Below are 22,332 nucleotides of genomic sequence, written 5' to 3' on the forward strand. Positions count from 1 at the left end.
TTCTCTACAGCTATATTCATGGAATTTTCTCCTTTTTCTGGCTTGTCTGATATTACTCTTTCTCTCCTGCTTTTTGGGTTGTGAAATGAGGTACTGAAACATGAAGGCTTATGTTTTACTTCAGTCCTGCTATACAGGAGCTCTGTGATTTTGAAAATATTGTGCAAGCAAAGCCTCAGCCTTCTCATTATTGAAATAGTAACCAACATATTGCAGGCTCTCTTGAGAATTAAATTTTAATTTATTTTTTATATTTATATTTTAACATATAAATGGCTCAGGTTATATTGTATGTTTATTAAATGTTAGGTACCTCAATGTGCTGCTTCTTTCCTTTACCTTAACACATCTCAAGTGTACCTAACAGCTTTACTGATTGATTCATCTCTCCAATACTCCCAGTCCAAGGCTTTTAATCTTAGGCTTGACCAAAGCATTCTTTTCTAAATAAATAATCCCATCCATGCATATGACTTCTAGCCACTTTACAGTGAAGATATTTTTATCTTCATATCCAGCTTTGCTATCTCTTTCTCTCATGAATTATAGGTCATTTGGAAAGTTTTGCCCACATAAAACACAGGCAGACTCACAGCCTCATCATTTCATCAAGCCTGGTCTTCCTTTACTGTAGTAAATGACTCACTACATAGCCACTTTTTTAAAAGTAAAGAACTGCAAGAAGTTTACACAATTCCTTCCTCATTTTCCATAAGAATAAGCAACTAAATCTAGCTGATTTCATCTTCTAAATGTTTCTCAAATATGTCTTCTCTCTTATACTCTTCATACATGATTTCTCAGGTGCAGTACATCAATAGTCTACCTTTATAACACCTGTCTTCAGGTTAAGTTCAAGCCATCTTACATATCATTGGCAAAGTAATCATTCTAAAATCTAAATGCATTCCTCTACCTGGAATATTCACTTCTCATATTATGTTTCTCCTAAGTCACTGTCATATAAATGAAAAAAAAAAAACTGTATATAGCAACTCAAGCATTAACTTCTCAGGGAACAGTTGCCTTATCTCCAAACCATAGATTTCGTTCTGCATCTTGGTAGTACCATCAGAACAGGGACATACTTTTCAGGGACATAGGAAAGTGCTTATCTTTCTCAGAACATATTTTATCAGACTATAAGTAGGGGTATCATTTTCTGTATCTCTCACTAGAAAGGAGTTTTCTAATGTCATGTGTAACAAACATTTATTCAGTGATTAATAATTGCCAGGGAGTATGCTAAGCCTATACATAGATTATATAATTTAATCCTCATAAATCCCCATGAGGTAGATAGTATTATTATGCACAGTTAATAGATGAGGAAACTAAAGTCACAGAAGTTAAGTAACTTGCTGAATGTCTCTTAGCTAGATGGTAATGAAGACAAAATTCAAACTTAGACAAGGTGGCTCCAGAGCTGATTTTCTCTATATTACAACTATACTATACTCGCTCCATTAGAGATTAAGAGCCATTTCTCTGTTTATATATCTTCAATGTATAGGACAATACTAAAACAGTATTAGACACTTTGTAAATATTTATTGGATGATTATTACATAAATGACAAATGATAAATTAATATTTTAATAAAGTGCTTTTCACTTTAGTGTACTAGATTTGCATTAAAAATAAGACTTGGCCAGAGGACAAGAAACTGCACTTAAATTCCAATAAAAATTATGCTTGAGGCAAAACATAATAAAACGTAAAAAGTAATAGTATTTTTGAAATTTGGGAATATTCTTATAGATTAGAAGAATTAAATGATTACTGTGTTTTGAATAAATGTATACGCTTCTGTTTTATGCTTAGATTTAAAAATATAGCCATGTATGTAGAAAAGTGAATCTGCAAAATTGTCTTTGCTTTCCCCCTCCCACTGACAAATTTAGCAATTTTGGAGATGGTGACCATGAGCAGTCTAACAAAATACAGTATCATCAAATTTCTCATTTGTAAAATGAGGACAATGGACTATGGCATCTCAAAGGTCCCTTCTAGTTCCATCATTCATAATCTTCTGACTTAATTTATATCATATGTTTTACTAGTGCACAACATGTTTTCTTTTAGTTCCAGACTAATTTCTTTCTTTTTCTAAGTCTATAGACTAGTGCTAATTGTCATGCCTAATCTACAGGCCAATTTGTAAGGGAAAAAAATCCATTGGGGACATTGCAAAGAATCCACAATTTGCAGAGGGTAGAGTGGGAAACCTGCTGTGCCTGGATTGAAACAGCTGTTTCAAGAACCTTAAGCATCTGGGGAAGTCATCCAGAGAAAGGCCATCCACTGTGCTTTGATCTCTCCACTGAAGCACTGCCTGCCCATATGCTTGGTGAGAGTCCAGCCTGTTAGACCCATGCCTAGGGCTAGCTTTTCCCCTTGTTTCTGCCCAGGAAATGGCACCAGAGTGTTTCTAAAGTGTAAGTGAAATAAAATTTCATTATGGCAGAGCTTTGTATGAAACTGAGGTTACATGATATTACATTAATTAAGCTGAGTAAGTCAACATTGTGCTTTACGACTGAGTAAAGGAGAAAATAAAAAGGGATAAAAGGGTAATGGTCAAAAACATGTGTGCAGAACTGGACATTTTTTATAATGCTTCTCAAATATTTTCTCCTTTAATCCCCATATGAGTCCTCTAAGTATACTCTAGTTATTTCCATTTTATAGATGGAGAAATTTTCATATAGTTGCTTAAGAGCCCTAATTAGTAAACATGGGTCTGGGCCCAAACTGAAACCTCTTGTTACAACCTCCTTATCCTTCCCATCACCATGCATCAACCTAAGAGAAAGAAGGATAGATAGGATAGGTATACTTAAAGCATGTTTAACTTCCTAAAATAAATTGCATTCATATATAGAAAGCAAACATTTTTATGGAATAAAAAGAATTTGCATTGGTTGTCACTTAAGAGACAATTTTATGTAACTTATTTCTCTCAGAACACAAATTATTTTCACAGAATATTCAATTGTATTATCTTATTCTGTCTCTAGTCAGTGAAACCAATTAAGAATATAATGGGGCATTGATGATGTATACTAATCAAGCATTATTTGATTCATACAAAAAAGATATTTAAAGTCTTAAATGTCAACCTTTCTCCCTAAACCATGGGAAAAGTCAAGGACATTACTCTATCAGGACTAACTCGTTTTTTATACCTACCTTTGTCAGAAGTCATTAATTGCCTACCTACCTAGTCTTTTCCTCTTGACTACTAATAATACTCCAAATAACTAAAAACAGCATTTTACACACTTCCTAAACATATAACCTATAAGTTGCACATAGTAGCTGTTGGGTGGCTCTTAAGATTCTTTAAGTGAAAAAAAAAATCACTAGAATTAATATTTTGCCTTTTTTCTTTTCCTTTCTTCCTGTGGAATGTGGGTATTGTGTGAGTTGTGTAGCTGCCATTTTGGGACTATGAAGAGAGAAGTATGTAACATACTGTCTGCCAATGATGGCTGAAAAGAGAAAGAACATAGTTAATATTGTGATGGATAATGCAGCCACTGACCCTGTCCCAGCCTGCCTGGCTCGAGGCTTTTTCCACAATACAAATAAACTGATATTTAGTTAAATTGCTATTATTTGGGTTCTCAGTTATATACAGCTGAATACAATACTTAGCATATTTACCCTGAAACGATCACTATATTCAGAGAGAATGATGGGAACTGACTGGCTTATGTCTGTCTACTGCCTCTCATCTCATTAATGTCTGTCTATATATCCAGTCAATCAGGGCCACACCACAAAAAAGCATATAGATACTATAAAATGGGAGAAAATCCAGGTCCTGTGAGAAAGGGAAAAAGAAGTAATGAATGATGTGTAGTCCCTCACAAATGTCCATTATAATATCCATGTACCATATTTTATTTAACGAGTCCTCCATTCGTGGATACTTAAGACTATTCCTATTTTATTATTTTCATAAGCAAGGTCTTGTTAAACTCTTGTAGATAAGTTATTGTAAGAGTTTTTCTGTGTGTATATGTGTTTTGTTTTCTTTTTAACGGATTACTAGGAAGAGAATTACTGGTACAAGTCTTATTAAAATTTTTTATACTCCTTGACATATTTTGTTAAATTGATTTTAATGTTTGTTTCAATTTAAACTTCTGTCCAAAGTATATACAAATGTTCATTCAAAGTAAAGTTACCATCATCATCACCATTTATTTCTAACGTCATATATATTTTGCTTAGTTGCATATGCAAAAATTATTTCATATATTAAATTTATTCGATTTAAACAAATATTTTGGGACACCTGGGTAGCTCAGCAGTTGAGTATCATCTGCCTTCAGCTCAGGGTGTGATCCCAGAGTCCCAGGATCGAGTCTTACATAAGGATCCCTGCATGGAGCCTGCTTCTTCCTCTGCCTGTGTCTCTGCCTCCTCTCTCTCTCTCTCTCTCTCTCGGTCATGAATAAAGAAATAAAATCTTAAAAAAATAAATATTTTTTGTTTTAGCTTTTGAATAGTATTTTTATTTGTAAATCATGAAGTAGTTAATAAAATTTTCAAAGTATGTGAAGTACAATTTTAAATAAATGTCTAAAATCTCCAAGGCAGTGGTTCTCAAGTTTGAGAGTACACATCAGAATCACCTGAAGGGCTTTGTCCCCTTAGCTTTACTGAAATATAATTGGCAAATAAACTTGTATAAATTTAAGTTGTACAACACTGTAATTTTATACATACACATTATGGAATGATTACTACAATCAAGTTAATTAACACATCATATTGCAGTTACCATTGTTATAAATGTGTGATGAGAACACTTTAGATTTACTTTAAGCAAATTATAAGTATACAATAGAGTATTATTAACTATAGTCATCATTCTGTACCTTAGATCCCCAAAACTTATTCATCATAAAGTTTTTTCCCTTTAACCAACATCTCCCCATTTTGGCCACTTCCTACTCCCCGACAAACACAATAGGTACCACATATAAGTGAGAACATACAGTATTTATCTTTCTCTGACTGGTTTATTTTAGTTAGCATTATGCCCTCCAGGCTCATCAATATCATCACAAATATATACATATATATATATATATCTCCATATCATCACATATATATACATATGTGTGTATATATCCATATCACAATATATATCAAATATATAGAACATATAATTCATATATAAAATTATATATAATTCTAAATATATAAATGTATTGTAATACATATTTATATAATATATAATTAAACTATATATTATATATAAAATATATAAGTCATCCATTCACAAATATATATGTACATGTACACATATCCATATCACCACAGATATATATATGTATATGTGTGTGTGTATATCACATTATCTTTATCCATTTATTCCTTAATAGATACTCACCTGGTTTCTGTATGTTGGCTATTGTGAATAATGCTGGTAATGAACATGGGAGTGCAGATATCTCTTTGGAATACAGATTTCATATCCTTCAGATATATAGAAAGTACTGCTACATCATATGGCAATTCTATTTTTAATTTTAACTGTTTTTCTTTTTTGTAAACAGTTTATGCCCTTAATTAATCTTTCTAAGGACTGTGTTGTCTTTGTCTAAGGATAGTCTTTGTCTGTATCAGATGTGCTAAATATTTTTCTAGTTCCTTAACTATATTTAAAACTTTTTAAAATATTTCGAACTTCAAGATTTCAAGTTTTAGAATAGTCCAAGTTTATGAAGTATCTTTTGTGTTCCTACATTGCTTTTATATTATAAATCAGTTAAGTATTCATTTGTATTTTCTTATACCAAGGTATTTTATTAGTCTTTAAAAATAGCTTCTTGTTTTATTGATTAGTGTATGGATAGTTGATTAATCTGATTTCTTTTTAAAATGTTATTATTTTTATTTTTACCACTTTCTTTTATACAGTTCCTTTCGGTTGATGATTTTTTTTTAATTTTTATTTATTTATGATAGTCACAGAGAGAGAGAGAGAGGCAGAGACATAGGCAGAGGGAGAAGCAGGCTCCATGCACCGGGAGCCCGACGTGGGATTCGATCCCGGGTCCCCAGGATCGCGCCCTGGGCCAAAGGCAGGTGCTAAACCGCTGCGCCACCCAGGGTTCCCTTGGTTGATGATTATGTGTGCATGATGTTCAGGAAATGCTCAATAATATTTAATATTTTCTATTTTCTTTTTAAAATTTTTACCTATTTATTTATTTGAGAGAGTACCTGGTGCACTGGAGGAGCATGAGCAGAGGGAGGAGAGAAGGGGAGGGAATCTCAAGAAGACTCCTCCAGGAAAGGAGGCCCATCCCCAGCTGGATCTCAGGACTCTGACATCATGACCTCAGCTGAAATCAAGATTCTGACACTTAACCAACTGAGCCACCCAGCTGCCCTTAATATTTCCTATTTTCTAAAACAAATTTAAGAATATAAATTTCCCTCCAAGTTCTTATTTAGCTTCATTAAACTTCACACATCATGTTGCTGTTCAATAATAATTAGCTTATAGCAGTTAATAAAGTACTTATTCGCTCTTCATAAACCCATTTTTATATTCCAGATCTGTAAGTCTGAGGACATGTTAGCGAATTACTAATCTTATGTTGTAATCAGGAATGTTCATCTATGCAGAGTTGATATTTTATAATTTAATGGCACTTACTTTACAACCTGGAAACTTTTTTTTTTTTTTTAAATGCTGCATGTACCTGAAAAGAAGAGAGGGAGTAACATTAACAAAACATTACAAAATGTGGTGAAACAGAACATTCCTGATTCTTCCTCCTTCCCAAAAGGGCTGCAAGTAATAAGCAGCTACAGGTGTAGGATGGCTCTCTGAAAAAGCCCAGAAACTGGTTGAGAATCTCCTATAGACCCATTGGCTGAGAAAATACACACGTGGAACAGGTAGGAAAAGATGAAACACACTCTCATCTTAAACCCCATCCCTGGCACAGCACCATACAATCCAGAAGGAATCTTCCCCAAATCCCACCTTTTTCCTGAGGATCGAAGAAAAATTTAGACCACACATCCAATGCACCAACCTTTAACTATCGCCTCCCTAACACCTGTATTTCTGGGAGCTGACACTCATTAGTCCCCCTGGGACCACAGAGAATGAAGAACCCGCTTTATTTATTTGAGATTTTATTTATTCATTATTCAGAGAGAGAGAGAGAATGAGGAGGGGAGAAGAGGTAGACGGAGAGGCAGCCCTGGATTCCCCGCTGCTCCACAGCTGGAAGTAGAGCTGGATCCCAGGATCTGGAGATCATGACCTGAGCCAGACAGGCACACCCGAAGAGTCTTTTATCTTTTTTTTTTTTTTTTAATTTTCTTTTCTTCTCTTTTTTTTTTCTTTTCTTTTCTTTTTTCTTTTCCTTTTCTTTCTTTTCCTTCATTTCCTTTCTTTTTTCTTTCTTTCCTATTTATTTTTAAAATATTTTATTTATTCATGAAAGACACAGAGAAAGGCAGAGACACGGGCAGAGGGAGCAGCAGGCTCCATGCAGGGAGCCCGACGTGGGACTCGATCCTGCGACGGCGGATCACGCCCTGAGCCAGGGGCAGGTGCTCCCCCGCGGAGCCACTCCCAGCCGCCGCCCCCGGGACTCGGCCCGGGTGAGCCCCTGCCCTCAGGCCCAGCTTCCGGCTTCCGGCTTCCGGCTTCCCCCTGGCAGGAGCCAGTCTGCACAGCCACAGTCCGGGCTCTTGAGCCGCAGGGGAGCGTCAGGTTTGTGACCGCCCGCGCCTGTGGCCCCTGGCGGCCGCGGGGCTCTCTGGGAGCCGGGCCGCCCTCAGCGGGGGACACCTCGGGGACCCGGGCGACGCCGCCCCTGCAGCGCCTCGCGTCAGGCCTGGGAGCGGGGCCGCACGTGAGGAGGAAGACGCTTGCGGGCACTTCCGGCCTCGCTCCGCCTCCTTTTGGGGAAAGGAAACGCCAAACCCGTGCTTCTGCCCGGAAGGAGCGGGCCGCCCCTCGCGCGGCCGCCTGCGCGTCTGGGAACCCCCGGGCCCGCGTCTCCCGGCCCCTCCGGCCGCGGTGAACCGAGTGAACCAAGCCGCGGCGGCGACGGACTCTGCAGGCTCCCCTGCAATTACGCCACCTCCCACCGGCTCCCACCGGCTCCCACCGGCTCCCTGAAAGGGGCTGGAGGCCACGGCTTCTGCCTCAGTTTTCCCAGCTGCTTCCTCCGAGGTGTGAGGTCTGGCTCCTAACTTGCGGGTCTCTGGCAGGTAATCCGAAATGGGCCGTGGGCCCCTCCTACAGCAGCCCCCGAGGCGCCGCCAGGCCTTCAGCTACCGCACTCCGCACCCCGTCAGAGGTCAGAGCGGAGGCCTGCCCTCTGCTTGTGTCCCCCCCCCTCCCCCCCACCCGTGTGTGGCGGCACAAGGGTAGGAAAGGGCACGCACGTCTGAACAGGACTGCAGGCATTTACCACAGCTCCTTTCCCCAGTCAGTGCGGAGGGGGTGCGCACGGCAGCTCCCAGGTTCTCCTTGAGGAGAGAAGGAATTGGGCTGCACGCCTCGCCCCCCAACTTTTCCAGCTGCCACTGGAAGGGCTGGCTTCTAGCTTGCCTGTCTCAAGGCCGAAAGGATCCGGCACACCCTCGTTTCCTGGGGAGGAAGATGAGAAGTCCGTGAGGAGATGGATGCGTTATAATTAGCTGGACTGTAGTAATCATTTCACTGTGTGTATGTGTATCAAAACATCATGCTCTATGCATTATATATAGTTCTTACTTTAAAAAAAAGTTAAAAGGGGGTCGCCTGGGTGGCTCCGTGGTTGAGCGTCTGCCTTCAGCTCAGGGCCTGATGGAGTCCCACGTCGGGCTCCCTGCATGGAGCCTGCTGCTCCCTCTGCCTGTGTCTCTGCCTCTCTCTCTCTCTCTCTCATTAATAAATAAATAAAATCTTTTAAAAAATTAAACAAAAATTAAAAGGAAAACAAACATGTATACTCAGCCTTTGGGGACAACAGTGTTACCCATTATCTATTATGAATTGAACAATTTATAAATTATGTTGTTCAAACCTCCCCAAATTTCAGTTGTTTTACCTACATATCTATCAGTTTTCAGGATTTAGAATGTCCCTTATGATTTTAGATGTCTTTTAACTAAAAACCTTTTTCTATCATGAATCACACTGCGCTTGTCGATAAATGTCTTTTTACAGGAGAGTGGGGAAGACAGCATAGGTATATTTTTAAAATTTCTAATCCCACTCCGTTTTCAAAACTCTGCTGCTCACATATCTTAGGTAACACCTTTTATGCTATCCATAACTCACAAATCCTCACCAGTATTATTATTTTTTAAACTTTTTCCTTTCTTTTTTTAATTTATGATAGAGAGAGAGGCAGAGACACAGGCAGAGGGAGAAGCAGGCTCCATGCACCGGGAGCCCGATGTGGGATTCGATCCCGGGTCTCCAGGATCGCACCCTGGGCCAAAGGCAGGCGCCAAACCGCTGCGCCACCCAGGGATCCCCTCATCAGTATTATTAAAGTCCTCAATTCCAAAATTGACTTCTAGGACTTATTAGAGGATGCTCCCTTATTGGCAGATTTTGCTTATTGATATTGAGAAGAGCAAGACACATTTCACTGTAGTGTATGACTTATGTGTATGGCTGATTTTTAAAGCATATCCTCATAAAATATACATAAAATTTAATGTTGATTTAATATTTTATAAGCCCAACAATTTATTTTAGGTTAATCTTCAGTATCTATCATGAGATTGCACTTGATTCTTCTAATTTTCAAATCAATTATATATTTTAATCAGTCAATTTTACGGACTCATTCTTAATGATAAACACATGGAAGACTTAAAGTGCCTGTTGACAAAAAAAAAAAAAAAGTGCCTGTTGACTTAAATCTAATACTTTCACTATGAGGATTATGCCATTGCTTTTTGAGGGACCGGAACCCTGAGGTTCATCATTCTTGGCGTCCCAGCCTGGTATAAATGTGCATTGGACTAAATTCTAATCAGAAGGTTTCCTGAGGGATAACATATAGTGATTAAGTTATAACTTTTTCTAAGTTTGATGATTGCTTCTTTTCCCTGTAAGTGTACTCTAGTCATCTTGATTGGATTTGAGGATATTCCACATATTTACAAATTGTCCCTAAGGATGAGCTACTTCTAGGATGGCGCCTCTCAAATATTACCTCTTGATTTTTCTATCTTTTCTCCTCAGTGTGTAATTTTTTATTGAAATTAAAAGGACACATCTTTCAATCTCTTTCTCAAAATTCTCACTTGATTAATTTTAAGTCTTCTTCCTATCCTTAAGCCGCTGGAAGTAAATCATAACCATTCGAAATGTTTCTTGACCTATAACTAGACCTGACCTATTTTGATAACAGAAGTTCCACTAAACTAAATGCTTTTAATATGTATATTAATTTGGCTTATAATACTTTAAAATATATTGAATAAGAGTAAAAAACATTTTATAGATACATTTTCAGTTTTAAATGATAAAAATGATTTTCTTGTATCATATAATTTTCTTTTTTTTATCACATAATTTTCTATCCAAAATTCTATAATTCTGTGTTTGTGATTATATAATCATAGAGTCCTAAAATATGGCCATGTAAATCTTCAAGATCTCTTAATGTTTTATGCACACTAACTCATCTTATTCTCATACTGTTTTACAGATGAGGAAATGAGTCACAGTGAAACCAGATGACTTTCCTAGATCACAAAGCTAGTAAGAAGTGAACCAAAGACTTCAATCTGAGTAGCTTTGTTTGGAGTCCTGTGGACATTATTGGAACTTCTGGCGACATGTGATAAACAACAATAAATAAAACTACATATTACATACAAGAGAGTATGGGAAACTTGTCAAAGTGATATAAGAATCCAAAGAGAAAAAATATAACACTGGCTTGGAAATGGAATGACAACATATTAGTCTGGGGCAGTATTTTTAACAAGGTAAGTGTAAAGTAGAAATTTAATAGTTCCATTCTTTCTACTACTTATTAGCTTATTTTCTCTTTTTTTAACCCCAAACGTTTTCGGAGCTGTTTGTAAAAATGTCACAATCACTCTTATCATTACATTTTTTTTTTCTTGGAAGTTTTAGGTAATAATCAGGAAAACTAAAGAAACAGATATTTGAAAGAAAGGAAAATTATCATTAGTATTTGCAGGAGTAAGTATATTCTTTTTAAAAATTTTCAGTATAGTTAACATATAGTATTATATTAGTTCCAGGCATGCAATGCAATGATTCCACAAGTCTGTACATTACTCAGTGTTCATCATGCTAAGTGTACTCTTAATCCCCTTCACCTATTTCACATATCCCCTTTCCCCACCCTCTCTTCTGATAACCATCAATTAGTTCTTTATAGTTAGGAGTCTGTTGTTTTGTTTTTTTTTTTATTTATTTATTTATTTTTTTTTTTTGAATTGTCTCCTTTTTCTTTGCTCATTTGTTTCTTAAATTACACATATAAGTGAAATCATATGGCATTTGTCTTTGTCTTATTTTCCTTAGCATTATACACTTTCTATTCATCGATGTTGCACATTATAAGATTTCATTCTTTTTTATGGGTAGGTAACATTCAATTGTATGTGTATATGCCACATCATCTTTACCCATTCATCTGTTGATGGACACTTGGGTTGCTTTCATATTTGGCTATTGTAAATAATGCAATAAACATTGAGGTGCATATATCTTTTCAGATTAGTGTTTTCATATTCTTTGGGTAAATACCTAGTAGTGGAGTTACTGGATCATGTGTTAATACTAGTTTTTAATTTTTTGAGGAACCTCCATGCTGTTTTCCACAGTGGCTGCGCCACTTTGCATTCCTCCAGCAGTGCATGAGGGTTCCATTTTCTCCACATCCTTGCCAACACTTACTGTTTCTTGAGTTTTTGATTTTGGCCATTCTGACAAGTCTGAGGTTTTGATTTGCATTTCCCTGATGATGAGTGATGTTGAGCATCTTTTCATGTGTCTGTTCATCATCTGTATGTTTTCTTTGAAGAAGTATCTGTTCATGTCTTCTCATTTTTTAATTGGATGTGTGTGTGTATGTGTGTGTTGAAATGCATAAGTTCTTAGTATATTTTAGATTTAATCCTTCATTAGATATGTCATTTTCAAATATCTTCTCCCATTAAGTAAGTTGTTTTATAATTTTTTGGTGGTTGTTGTTTTTCTGTGCATAAGCTTTTTACTTTATGTAGTTGCAATAGTTTGATTTTTCTTTTGTTTCCCTGGCCTCAGACATATCTAGAAAAATGTCAGAGAAGTAACTGCCAGTGCTCTCTTTTAGGATTTTTATGGTTTCAGGTCCCACATTTAGGTCTTTAATCCATTTTGAGTTTATCTTTGTATATGGTTTGAGAAGGTGGTCCATTTTATTCTTTTGCATATAGCTGTCCAGTTTTCCCAATACTATTTGTTAAAGGACTGTCTCTTTCCATTGCATATTCTTGTCTTTTTTGTCAAAGATTAATTGATCACATAATTTGGGTTTAATATCTCCCAAGAAGTTCAAAGAAAACATTGTTGGAATTCAAAAATTCATCTCATTTGAAAATATAATATGAATAGTTTCATATGGCAATGTAAAATATAAAATGCCTGATAATGTATGAAATATACAGAACTTAAAAATGTGCATTATAAGTGTCACAAATAAGTGGATTATATACCTAATAATAGGTGGTATTATTTCTATTAATTTATTGAGCACATATTTATTTATTTAACTTTAAAGATTTTATTTATTCATGAGAGACACAGAGAGAGACAGAGACATAGGTAGAGGGAGCAGCAGACTCCCTGTGGGGAACGTGATGTAGGATTTGATCCCAGCACCCTGGGATCACGACCTGAGCCAAAGGCAGGTGTTCAACCACTGAGCCACCCAGGCATCCCATTGAGCACATATTTATTGAGTAATCAGTATATGGCAAGTACTCCCTGGATAAAATGTGGGAGCCAAACATTGCCTTTATAGAACTTACTATTGAGTGGCAGAAGGATTAGTCACATGGCCTATAAAGTTATTATATAATAGAAGACTGTAGCCTAGAAATGAATTCATGGAAATTACCCTAAGAAAGAGACAATATACATAAAATCTAAAATAAATTGAAGAGGATCCTAGCTGCAGAGAGTGGGAGTGCATAGCCCCTTCGAGGCAGAAGGAATCTTTGTTTAAGACCCTGGTGGGAACAGAAAGAGCAGTATTAGGGAAAAAAAAAAACCTGTGGAGTTAAAGTACAGTGAGTGAAAAGAAGTACACTGAAAAGTCAAACTGTGTTAGTGGGTACATATCAGATATTAGTCCTGCTCATATATGTTAAAGATGTGTTCTTAAGAGTAAAAGGAGACCATGGTCACATTTCAAGTGAGAAGAAAGAGTGATCCTATTTGTGTTTTATAAATATCCCCCTGGCTTCAGTGAGAGAACAAATTAAAAAGGGGATAAGAATTCCCAGAAAGACAGGAAAGCACAGAGGATGAAGACAAGGAAGACACCAAGGTTTCTGATGGGAGTAGTGTCAGTTAGTGACATAGAAATATTGAAAGAACTGGGGTGGCTGGGTGACTCAATCAGTTGAGTGTCTGACTCTTGGTTTCAAGTCAGGTGGTGATCTCAGGGTTGTGAGATTCAGCTCTTCATTGAGCTTTTGTCTCAATGGGGAGTCTGCTTGAGATTCTCTCTCTTTTGCCCTCTGCCCCTCCCCCAGTGCGCGCACGCTCTCTCTCTCTCTCTCTCTCTCTCTCATATAAATAAATAGTACTTTTTTAATATTGAAAGAACAAAAGGTTTGGGGAAATCAGAAAATAGAAAAAGGAATTAAAAAAACAACACAGAACAACCAAACATCTGTGTATCTCTGTCCCATTTCTCTCCCTTCATCAGAATTTACTGTGTAAAAAAGAATTTCATATAATGAGAGAGAATTATTCAATGAATAGGGATGGGACAAAAACTATGGGAAACAATTCAATTATAACAATTTCAAAACATTTAACAAAATTCAAATACATATATTTTTTTTTTCTTAAGATTTTATTTATTTATTGATGAGAGACGCAGAGAGAGAGAGTGAGAGGCAGAAACATAGGCAGAGGGAGAAGCAGGCTCCATTCCATGCAGTGAGCCTGATGTGGGACTCAATCCTGGGTCTCCAGGACCACACCCTGGGCTGAAGGCAGCACTAAACCACTGAGCCACCTGGGGTGCCCATCAAATATATTGTTTTAAAATCATGTTTAAAAAATTTAAATTTGGGGTACTTGAGTGGCTCAGTAGTTAAGCGTCTGCTTTTGGTTCAGGTCATGATCCCAGGTTCTTGGGATGGAGCCTGCTTCTCCCTCTGCCTATGTCTCTGCCTGTCTCTTTGTGTCTCTCATGAATAAATAAAATCTTAAAGCTTTTAAAAATATTTAATTAGAAAATTATCCAAGTAAAATATAAACTAAATATTCTTACATTAGGGAATATTCTGGTTATTAAACTAATGATCTTGACTTCAAACTGACCCTTTTGTACCCCTTTGAAGTGAGGCTAGAGTTTTGCAAAAACACTTTTCTCCTTTGATTGATGGTTTCTATTAGATTCTATCAGTAGAAGTAAATAGAGGAAGGCTGTAGGAAGAAGGACCTGGTATTTCTGTTTGCTTCCTGCTTCTGTTGATTCACCACAGCACTTCTTCATCCTTAGAGCAATAAAGAACTGATTTCCTATGTTGGCAGCTAATTCTACTATTTAGTCCTTTAATGCTGTGGGAAAGTACAATATTTTTCTGAGGCATCTCCTAGGTAGCCCAATTTAGCATCACTCCTTCCTCAGAGATCTGAGTTCCAGATTACAGGACTCTTCCTCCATGTTTCCAAATGCTAACTATTCCAACCTTACCTCTTTGTTCCCCAGCCATGAAAGTGGTAATTGCTTCCTTCTGTGATACTTTAGTGTCTCCTTATTGTGTTTCTAGTTCTCTGAGACATGGTTTATAATTCTTTATACCAAAAACTCCGTGAAACTGTCTGATGAAATTTTTTTTTTTAATTTTTATTTATTTATGATAGTCACAGAGAGAGAGAGAGACACAGGCAGAGGGAGAAGCGGGCTCCATGCATCAGGAGCCCGACATGGGATTCGATCCCGGGTCTCCAGGATCGCGCCCTGGGCCAAAGGCAGGCGCCAAACCACTGCACCACCCAGGAAATTTTTGTATCTGGACTAGACTGGCTGATACAGAACTGCTATTTAACTATGACATCCATTAAAGAAACCTTAAAAGAAAAGATTTACAGATTTGTTAATATTAGAAAACCTACCAATATTCTATGGGAACCTACTACTTTTTAAGTACTTCCTTAAGTGCTAGAAACACAGGAGTAAAGACAAACTAACTTCTTGACCTTAAGGAGCTTACTTGATAGTGAGGGTTAGATGTGAGATAAGAGTTAAACATGTAAGCAAGATAAGTTCAAGTGTTGCTAAGTGCTTTGTTAAAGATAAAATATGAATGCTTTGCTAGAATTATAATATCTAGGGAAGGGAGTGGAACAGATATTTGATGAGATATATACCAAGAAAGCCATAAAGAGATTCATGAAGGAAGAGCTTCCTAAACATGTAGTTCTGAGAGGAACATGAGCTGGCATTGTTTTTATTTTTGAAAGAAAGGGAAAAATGTGTTTGTTCCTGCAAGAAAATAAATGAATAAATAAAAGGAGGAGAGTAGAAAGAAATGAAATTATATAATAAAATTGATTAAATAATTAATTTGATAAAATTAGCAACATTTCTCTATCATATGAAGACAAAATGGGTAAACATACACTCAACATTCAAAAACAAGTTTATATTTTCAAAGCTATTCTTTATGTAATTGAAAGACTTGATATAAGTTCAACTTAACTCAATTGATATTGTCTCATATTAAGAATTTTGAAAATTTTCTTCTTCTTTACAGCATTTTTCTATGAATGATTGTTTAATGGATATTAATACATCAAATTGCAGAAACATAATGATTATGAAGCTTTAAGACCAAAAAAGCTGGGGCTCCCTGGGTGGCTCAGCAGTTTAGCACCTGCCTTCAGCCCAGGGTGTGATCCTGGAGTCCTGGATCAAGTCCCGCGGTGGACTCCCTGCTTGGAGCCTGCTTCTCCCTCTGCCTGTGTCTCTGCCTTTCTCTCTCTCTCTGTGTCTCATGAATAAATAAAAAAAGTCTTTAAAAAAAAAAAAAAAGACCTAGAAAGCTTTCAAATATACTACCTCATCCATTTATGTATGACATAAAGAATAACTGAATGAAGAAGCATTTTCCTAATGGTTTTCTCATTATTTCTTAAAATTATATGACTTCCTTTAACCACTCTTTCTCATGAAGCAAATTCATATTGAATTCCTACTGTATGCCTTATACTCTTACATGTGCTGATGATTTTCTTGCCTCCATAAGGCATAAATACCATCAATATGTGAAAAAAAATAGTTAACTGACACTTTAATGTTTAAAGTCTTGCAAGGTTTTTTTTTTTTTTTTTTTTTAATCAATACTTATCCAAGGATTTGAAATCCCCTAGACAAGGTAATACAGAGTATTTCTCCTCTAATCCATCTGCACCTCCCTTTTTGAATTGATGTAATTTAATAGAAGAAGCACCTTGATTGAAGAAATCACTGTATTAACATACCTTTTGAGCAACATACTGTCATGCTCATACTGCAACTCTGAATTACATACCACGTGTGTCAATTTCAAACATCTCAGATGACAAGTGTTCTGATTTCTGGCCATTCTCTTCTACTTTCTTAATCTGTGTCCTATTTTCTATTCTCATATACTAATTTAAAAATGTTTCAACCTAATAGTACCTCTAGTTTCTTAACCCTATGTTATTTGCAGGATGAGAGGTGTATCATTTTTCCTTTTTCAGTTTATAACCTGATCTAGCACTATAATCAATATGAATACAACCTCTAATATTTCTTTTTTTTCCCCTCCACCTTTCGTACTTATCTGACAAAATCTAAATTTCTGCAGTATATCCAGACTGCTGAATGTAAGGGCTAGAGAAGAAAATGAAATCTCACTCACTGGTCTGTCTTTGAATTGATGGCTACAAACCTCAAGTGAGCCTTCAGACCGTCCATAAATCCTGTTGCATTTCTATCAGACATTTTCTCGTCGTCTCTCTAGATCCATTCTTTATACTTCTCAAAACTGTTCTTTTTCTTGGGAGATTGATCTATATGGGACCTCTAGGTTTGCAAAATTTCAGTCTTTACTGGGAGCAGGAGTGAGGGAGAATCATTTGCCTTATCTGTATTTGGATCACTTGAAATTATTGGAGTTTCTACTATCCCCTCCCCCCACTAACAAAAACTTAGACATAGGAGTACCCATGCTTCTCAGGGCCTTACACTAGTACCTTGATTCTTTTTACTTTCTAATTTCCTCCCTTTTTGGGCAAGGTTATCCGGTTTCCAGGGAGTAGAAGTATTACACTTCTCAATTGCACGTCTAACACTATCCCTATAGCATACGATCTTTACATCTCACTCCTAAAAGCTAAGCTTGTAACTTCCTATCAAGATTTTTCTGATATTTTGCATTGTACCGTATCTCCATACAACATGTTGAGCTATATGAATGGGTGGAAACATTGGGAGAGCATGAAATATTAAAGAATATTGAGGAATAGGGTAACATTTCACTCAAAAATATATGAAACTAAAGTTTTCTAAATTAGCCCTGAAAACACATTAACACTAAATTGAAGAGGCTTTTTCAGCTAGTAATAAGTTCCATTTATGGAGGTATTAAGGTGAATTAGAACAATAATCTCTCTAGTATATTGTCCAGTAAATTAGTACATTATAAAGAGATTGAAGAAGGTAGCTTTCTAAAAAGGATGAATTTTATGGTTCACTCAAACTGTAGTTTTACACTTCTAGCTCTTCAGTCAAAGTCCTTTTCCTAAGATAATCTTTTTCCTTGATGCACTGCCATGTGACTATGACAAATTCAAGCATGCTCTGGATTGTTTTAGGTATCTAGTGTGTAAAAGAAGTGTAAAAGAATGATGATATTCTGGTAAACATTTTCCCAACCTCGGCAACCTCTTCTATTGTTTTTAGACCCCATATGACCTTGAAATTTTGGAAGATAATTGGTTAGGAGAAGAGTGTTAGGTGTCCTGTGGGTCTCAAGAAAGAGTTATTTCTTTTGTGGACAGACCTTAACCAATTATTTTACTTATATGCATTTGTGAAACTATTTTAGAAGGTACAGTAGATTACATGATGGAAATATAGAAGATATCACCTCAAGCTCCAATTATATGTATTTAAGGTATTAAAGATATATGTAATCATAAGATTAAGGCAGAAAAATACATACTTTAATTGAAGTCGACATGTCTGCCATGTGTCTACTTCACTAGGAACGCTCCTAGTGAAAAGTGATGTGATGAATAAAATTTTGAAAAATAGATGACATTAGAATTGAAAAGATTTGGGTAAAAATGGAAGTGAGGAAGGAGTGAAGAGTACTTACTGATTTTAAGAGGCTCTTTGTGATCATAGCATGGGATGAAATTAAGTTTTCAAAATCACTAGAGTCAGTTGTGTTAGGTGAAATTATGGTGATCCTAGAAGTACTCTAACAAGCAAATGAAGGTTTTCTTCTGGTTCCTTCCAATTCTTAGGAGCCTACAAGGCCAGTTTGTTCTATTTGTTTGAAAAACAGTGTTATCTTAAAACTACTGGTTGCCATTTGAATTTTGTTCTATTTTAAACCTTTAATTACATCAAAACCATGGAGTCCCACAAAGCAATTCCATATCTAGTTCTTCATGGAGAATATATTTTGTTTGCCATAGGTAACTATATATGTCTGCCTCTTTCCACAGTGAGTTCCTTGATAACCTAGGGTGACCATTTTTCTTGTTTAACCTCAAAAGTTCCCAGTATAAACCTGTTGTCCAGATTTAATTGTTATTAGTTATCCCTTTCACTCTCAGAATAAAAATGAATGATAAATCACATGGCCACTCAAAATATAGCACAACAGTATTGAAAATGTTTTGTTATATATGTCATGTTTATCTTTTTTTTTTTTTATTTATGTATGATAGTCACAGAGAGAGAGAAAGAGAGAGAGAGGCAGAGACATAGGCAGTGGGAGAAGCAGGCTCCATGCACCGGGAGCCCGATGTGAGATTCGATCCCGGGTCTCCAGGATCGCACCCTGGGCCAAAGGCAGGCGCCAAACCGCTGCGCCACCCAGGGATCCCCATGTTTATCTTTTTAAATTTACTTTAAAAGTATAATTATTAGGGCACCTGGGTGGGCCAGTTAAATGTCTGATTCTTGATTTCAGGTCATGATCTCAGGATCCTGGGATGGAGCCCTGCATTGGGATCCCCACTCAGTGGGGAATTTGCTTGCTTCCCATGCCCTCTATCTCTCTCCCTGCATCCTCTCTCTCTCCCTGTCAAATAAATAAATATATCTTTTAACAATGTAATTATTATACTATAATTAAGTAGTATTCACCCATAAAAGAGAATTAAATTTTTCTGTATGCTACAACATGATGGACCTTTAAAATATTATACTTAGTATAATAAGCCAGACAGAGGGCAATATTATATGACTGCATTTATATGAGGTACCTAGAAGAAGCACATTTATAGAAACAAAAAGTAGAATGGGAGGTTACTAAGGATGGGGGAAGAAAAAATAGAGTTATTGTTTAGTGAGTACAGAATTTTTGTTGAGGATGTTGAAAATTTTGGGTTACAGATTGTGGTGATAGTTATACAATATTGTGAATGTATTTAATGTCACTGGATTTTATAATTACAAATAGTTAAAATGATAAATATTATGCTATGTATGATTATGACAATAAAATAGACATGCACTAGCCTAAAACAATATTATATCAAGAACTGTTTGATAAGCTGAATTAGGTGAGCTGGCATGTTTTACTGTCCCAAATTTGGCTGGTTTGTAGATACTCTGGGGAACAAGATGAATGCACTGCAATAACTTTGATTCTGACTCTTTATTTATCCTTTTATTGTGTGTTTTTTTTTTTTTTTTTTTTTCCTCCTTCCCTAGTGCTTTTTCCCAGGAGTTACCCTGAGCTCATGAGGGAATATCTCGATTGTGGAATTTCAAACTGAATAGATATTACACTTATGGATGCTATACAATATCAACTATTCACCAGAGAGACTGATGATTAAAAAATCTTCCAAGGATATCTATGTAAATATTTATCTTGTATAACATATTTTATATATTTTATTTTAGATTTGGCATATTGAGAGATAATTTTGTTCTTTGACATTAATTTTAATCCTATGGGGGTAGGGTGGTGGTGGAAATAGTTCACAAAGATTTCTTGGGCAGACAAAAATGTTGATAGTCAGACATAATAGGATTTGCAGCTATTTTAAGTCAAAATGAGTTCTTTAATTCTCATGTAGTGAAGGTAGAATTAATTCATTACTAACCTCACAACAAATTTCAAGGAAACTAGGTCTGCTGTAACTGTTAAATTGTGATAGAAATTAGGAAATGTTGAAATGGTCTCATCAAGAAACTGCATAATGTCATTTAGTGCATTAGCAGAGGCCCCCAAATCTTGTTCAAAAGTGTCTTTTTCTATCTTTATTTCACCATTGCGTGGCTCATTTGAAACAGCCAGCATGTCTGAAGCAGTTTATAACTGTGGCTAAAGAAACTATTCAGCACAGCTCGTTAACTAGCAATTTTACCTCAAGACCATCCTAAGTATTTGATTCCTCGTGGTTTATTCTTCTGAACAGAAAATAAATAAATAAATAGTGCATGCTATAAATATACTTCTTGAGTGTGGGTTGTTTCTTGATGAGTCAACTGATAATATTAATTCAGTTTGTTGGCTAACAACGATTGTGTTGTGCGTGTCTGTGCATGGATTGCTAGGGTAGCGACAAAATTCTTTAAACAACAGCAGTTTGAATGCTTAATGTTCTATCTTTGTTGTTAATTCCTTCCTCTTCCCCTGAAGTTTCATAAAGTGAAGACGGTCAAGTAATCTGGGTTCTAGTCCCTGTTGTATAGTTGGCTCGATATACCTGAGTAAACACCAAAACAATGCTGATTCTTAACAGAAGTGTTCATTCCAATTGGTTGCAATAAGGACTGCCTCATTCTCTCTCTCTCTCTCTCTCTCTCTCTCACACACACACACACATACATTCCCCCTTCTCCCTTTATTCCCCATTTCCCTTCGCTCCACAAGCAATCAGATTAAATTTTATTTTTTGATGTTTATCGTAGTTGTCTTTATAGTTCTTTTTTTTTTTTTAAGATTTTATTTATTTATTCATGAGAAACAGAGAGAGAAGCAGAGACATAGACAGTGGGAGAAGCAGGCTCTCTGCAGGGAGCCAGATGTGAGACTCAATCCTGGGACTCCGGGATCATGCCCTGAGACAAAGGCAGACACTCAACCACTGAGCCACCCAGGAGTCCCTGTCTTTATAGTTCTAAATAATGTGTTTATATGACCATGGTTTGATTAATCTATTTTGACATGTCTGATGACCTTCTACAAAGAATAAGAGATTAATTTATCCTTACCCTCTAATCCTTCAATTTTTAACTTACTTTTTTATTATTAAATCATCCATTGGTTGATTTAATAGTATTTCTTGATACACCAAAATTCAATATTTATATTATTAGCCTTGTGTAAAAAGAAACTTCTGTCATTAGTTGTTTCTTTAATTTTCCTGTCTTTTAACCCGCCCAATTTGTTCTTCTATACCAGTCTTATATTTTCGTGTTAATAAAGCTGTATTTATTCATGAAGATATATATTTTCTATTCAATGTCTAAGAAATGAAAACTAATAATATTCAATATATTATTATTTTTTATTATTTTCTACCTTAAACTTTTGACTATGGGGAAACTTCCCATTCTTTGCTGTGTTGCTGTGGAGACTGGGGAAAGCCTGGTCTATAAGCTTTTGGGTTGAAGTGGAAATCTCAAAACCTAGTACTTCAGCTAGACACAACTCAAACTCTATAGCACAAGGTGAATCTTACTATACTTAGTAAGCTTCTTAGAAGCTTCTTTCTCTTTGATAGTTTTGTTAGCAGATAGAGTGAAGCCAGAGCCTACTATAACCAGGAAAGAAGCTCATTCTTCTATTTATATCCTCCTTTTACCAGTGATATGTTCAGTGGACACATTTTACCAGTGAGAAACTGAGAAGTTA

The 22,332-nt window shown here is 36.3% G+C and overlaps 1 long non-coding RNA gene across 2 annotated transcripts in view; it reads left to right on the forward strand.

Annotated features, from left to right (window-relative positions):
• Nucleotides 1-7,688: 7,688 nt before the first annotated feature.
• Nucleotides 7,689-22,332, forward strand: part of LOC112658619 (uncharacterized) — a 32,584-nt gene continuing 17,940 nt past the window's right edge. Inside the window, exons 1-3 of one of the 2 annotated variants that reach the window (XR_003135832.3) lie at nt 7,689-8,262; nt 10,707-10,989; nt 20,178-21,207. This is a non-coding gene — a long non-coding RNA (uncharacterized LOC112658619). Of the gene's footprint in view, nt 8,263-10,706; nt 10,990-20,177; nt 21,208-22,332 lie in introns of those variants that run through there. The other variant, XR_007401308.1, reaches the window with a different exon arrangement.

Source organism: Canis lupus, chromosome 12, assembly GCF_003254725.2.
Source record: "Canis lupus dingo isolate Sandy chromosome 12, ASM325472v2, whole genome shotgun sequence".
Taxonomy (NCBI): domain Eukaryota; kingdom Metazoa; phylum Chordata; class Mammalia; order Carnivora; family Canidae; genus Canis; species Canis lupus.